The following is a 4,852-nucleotide window of genomic DNA, read 5'->3' as shown; positions in this document are numbered from 1 at the left end:
ATTTAAAAATGGCCTAGAATTTTTTTTTTCATGTGAGACGCGGTCTATAACAACTACAGAACCGTAAAATAAATCGTACGAACTACAGAACCCCTAATTTGAAGGAACACAGTTAGGAGTCGAGCACCTGTATTAATATACCGGTTTATAACTGCCAACACAGAAGTTATGCCAAGAAAATAATAGACAAACCAACGTTTGCTTTTTCTACAGGTTAAATACTGTCGGTAGGTATTAAATTTATTATTTACACTCAAAGGCGTATTTACAATTTTGAATAACCAGGCTGGCCAAGAATTTTTAAGGCAACTCTTTCGGGATTATATTGTATTCTAATATAATTACTAAAATAAATATAAAATAATTTTCAACTATTAAACAGATGAGTGAAGTTCATCACTAGTTTGAATCTGCTATTACATATATAGCAGGATCCATATGAAAATAAAATTGAAATGACATTGCATTAAAACGTCGTTAACAGTCTAAAACGTAATTAGTCAATATATTATTCAAATAGGCTAGTTAAACCCGACACGCTACAACAGTGCGGATTGGCAGTTGTAGGTAATTCTACAATGAGAGCAAATTGTGAAATAACTTTTCTACGGCAAGTCCTAATACCATTTTTTTATATTTTTTAATTTTAAATCGTTTTTTGAACATTAGGCTTTCAACACCAAAAAATTAACGAGCTATGGAGGTGACTTACACGATAAATCTCATATTTTAAAGCTCTTCTCCATTATTTATAAAAATAGGAAATAAAATTTAGTGTTAATTATAAGTAAAGTTATTCATGAACAGATAGGATTGAAAACCGTAAAAAAAACTTACCTTTGTTTTGATCCATCTCAAAATTAACTGGAACGCTCAATTAATTATCAGTCATGAAATTCAAATTAAAATTCTCGTCACAATCAAAATAATGTCGCAGTCGATTTAAACAAATGTTAGTGTTCGTCCGACTTTGATTGAAATTGAAATAATTGTTATTAATACACAACCTTATTGAATTACCATAATTAAATAATTCAACTAACTCAGTCTAATGTGCGAACTAATGGAGTCTGTATCGTGATCTGGCTTCTCAGTAACATGGTGCCAATAACGACATGTGTGTATGAAAAAATATCTTGTAAACATCCCTCCGAAAGCACACCCATTACGTGAATTAAAACATATATGAATCTTATTTCGATAGTATTAGGACTTAATTTTATTAACCTAAATAAAATTTGAAGTAAAAAGTTTTTACTGAAAAGTAAACTCTAATGTAAAGCAGTTAAAACGATTTCTGAATGAATAATTGATATGGGTGGTTCGATGTATAACGATTTGGATCTAACTCGACAAGGCGTGGCTTTCCTTTTCCCGCCTCGGTACAGGAAAAAAAAAACAAATGTTTGAGCGGGAAACAATTTTGAGTCACAATAATTGACACGTCAACTCGCATTATTTATAGGTTTGAAAATTAACATTAAGTTTTTATGTAATTGGTTCTGAAAAGTTTATGTGTAAGCTGCGGTGCGCGGATGTGAAAATTGGTTTTATGGCGCCGGAATTAGATGAAAGTGGCGGAATGCTGAGACATTTTTTATCAGATGCACAATTATACTTCTAAATATGTTTTATAGTACTTCATTATTAATATTAGTGAATTAACAATTAGGTGTTATTATAAAATACCTACGTAGCTATTCTTACAAATAACAGGTACCTACCTACCTACCTAATGACGAGTTATGTGTCAGTGATTAAAAAAATCTGCGTAACTTACGACGATAGTAATCATTATTTCATATTTAATTTCTACTTATTTTAATTTTAACTAGCGGACCACATTTTACATTAAAAATTTGAATTGATGGAATAAAATATCATTAATATAATTAGTATATAACTAATTGAGAAAAAATAATCTTGACATTTTCATCAAATCTTTTAAGGATTATTTTGAAAAATGCATTGACTAAACTAATATCTTTCCACAACATTCATCAGTCATAATATGTACAAATTTTTGGTATATAATAATAGTATGGTTTTGAAATTTCCGTCGTATTGCATTCCCGATGTGCCAAGCCGGGAATAGAACGCAGGCACGTCGTATCGAATTAGTGTAAAACCATGAAAAACGTCTGTAGCTACCGACTCGACTGCCAGCCGTGCTGCTCTCTTGTCATTCTCATTATACCCACAGGATATACCTACAGGAGAACTATTCTTGTAAAAAATAACTTTTGTATCAACACATCGTTTTTTATATAAAAATATTTTACTGATTATTTTATTACCTACATATATTGTTTTGTTTATAAATTATCAGTAATATAAATCTTAAAGGAAAAATGATGATCTGCCGTGTGAAATTTCGTTGAGAGCCCCTTTTGCTTATTTTCCAACCGCAGACAGACAATTTTTTATACAGTCGGTCACATATATATTATAAAATTAGTAATTAATATAAGTAGTTTATATAAAGTATTTAGAGAGTGAATATTTAAAAAGTTAAATGAAATCGATCAATGGATTAGAGTTAAAAGTTAATCAGCCCTTCACAATTATTTTTAGAAAAGTAATAGATATAGGCTATTTATCGTATTTATTTGTGTATAAGACGTAAACTATGGCTGTGCATTTATTTTAACATACCTTGATTGTGGTAGATTATCACAGCAGGAAATATCCTGCTCAAAATCTGGAGCAGCCTATCTTGGGAAGTACTTCAGCATAACAGAAGATTACAGCTAAATAGCACTGCTCTCAATTAGTATTGTGTTCCTGGAGCAAGGTGGACGGTCAGAGCTCCTGCGGAGGCTCGCTGACTCGCGGAGTAGAATCGGCAACGCGCTTGTGGTTCTCCTGATGTTGCAGGCGTCTAAAGATCATCAGGTTGAGCCGCACGGTTGTTTGCTGACCTAGTTGTATAAAAAAATCTTTTGTCCAAGGTCTCCAATCTTGGTTCAATCATATATTTCAAATTATTTTATTGTTGTTTAATATGGATAATATATTACTATCTTAGAGTACTTCCATCGATACAAGAACTTTCCTTTCCGTTCTCTTCAGTGTTAAGGCTACCAGTATATAAGTGTATAATCTATGGTTAAGGCTTTTTAGCAGAATTCGTTGGGTCCACAAGTATGTTTCTCGAAGTAGGTAAAATGAATCCCAGTTTTGAAGTCCATCATGATAATCTTATGTAGTGATTTCAATCAACATCGTCACAATCAATCAAAAATGTAAAATTTTTGTTAAATTTTGCCTTAATTATTTCGCTTTCTAAAATACTACTGTGCGTGGTCAAGTAGTAATTATTTTACGTATTTCTTTTTTGCTTTAAATTACGTAATGAGACTAAAGTGTAATAAAATACATACAATAATACTTACAAAATTAGTTACAATGTTATTCTCAAGCTTAAAACAGAATGTCTAGCTGAAATTTGCAATTTTAATTTTAGGAACATCATCTGATTTATTTACCTGCAGCAGTATTGTTTCTTTTGAAGAAACGCTATAGTTACTTTGAACACAAATAAATAAAAAAAGAAATAAAATTCCAGAAGACTCAACGTTCTATATTCAAAAGCAAACGCGCGAAAGTGTCATGACGGCCATAATTGGAGTTGACAGTTGTCGGCGGCGCAAGCGCGTAACGAAAACGTACTAATCTTGTCTTGTTCTTTAATAATAATAGAGATGGATAGACATTAAAGCACTTGTTATTAGATTAAAGTTCATAGATTAATGTAGGTAATTTTTTGAAATAAATTCTATCTTTGATAATATTAACATTTATTAAATTTAATTTTTCATAGAATTGCTATAAACTTACAAAAACTAAACATAAACTGTAGTTAAGTTGAAGAATATCGACATCACATCTTTGGATCAAATAGCTTAGATATCTCTTTATAAAACGACCTGCAAAAAAACAATAATTATTTTATACTAATATTTCTTTACCTACACTCGAAAATAATGATATAATTTGCAACAAACGCTATACGAATGGTAGTTGTGGATAGTGTTTACTATCCACAAATTTAAATTGACTTTGTTAATTCTGCCGCACTGCTCCACTAAGGGTTGGAGATAAAACACCATGGCCCCATTTGTTAAAAAATTTAGAATTTCCTCGTTATGTTTTCCTTCATCGCCACGCATAAGATGTATGTATTTTACAAAAACAAATTTAGTAAGAGAAATAATAGCAATGCCAGTCCGATTTTGAAATTTTGTAATGTTTCCATGTTCTATTACAATACGATACAAAGGTCTATTACCATGGCATCTCGTCTTTAGAGTTTTGGGTATCTTGAATAATAATATTCTTGAAATTCCCGAAAAAACAGGGTTATTACAAGCAAACGTAATTTACAAATTCATGACGAATTTGAAACAATAATTTATAATATACTAGCTGACCTGGCGAACTTCGTATCACCTTATTTTTTTCTGAAATATAATAATAACATAATATATCAAAATAAAATATAGCCTATCTTTTAAGTTGGATCAAACTGCACACGGTGTGCAAATTTGACTAAAATCGGTTAAGTAGTTTAGGAGTCCATTGAGGACAAACATTGTGACACGAGATTTATATATATTAAGACTAGTTGTGTCCTCGGTACAGCAAACGTATTTCGTTTAAATGAATTATGTCGTATTAGGAAATACCAACAACAATTTGGAATCATTCCACAGTTGTGGTTTGAGACCAATGGTTCTGTGCTTATATAGTATAATATTGTGTGAATATTAATAATAAAATGTGGAATGATTCTTAATTGTTGCACAAGAAATACAACAGCTCTATAAATAATTGTGTTTGCTGGCAAACG

Source organism: Melitaea cinxia, chromosome 2 (genome assembly GCF_905220565.1).
Source record: "Melitaea cinxia chromosome 2, ilMelCinx1.1, whole genome shotgun sequence".
NCBI classification, from domain to species: domain Eukaryota; kingdom Metazoa; phylum Arthropoda; class Insecta; order Lepidoptera; family Nymphalidae; genus Melitaea; species Melitaea cinxia.
Note: the sequence above shows the minus strand (reverse complement) of the source record.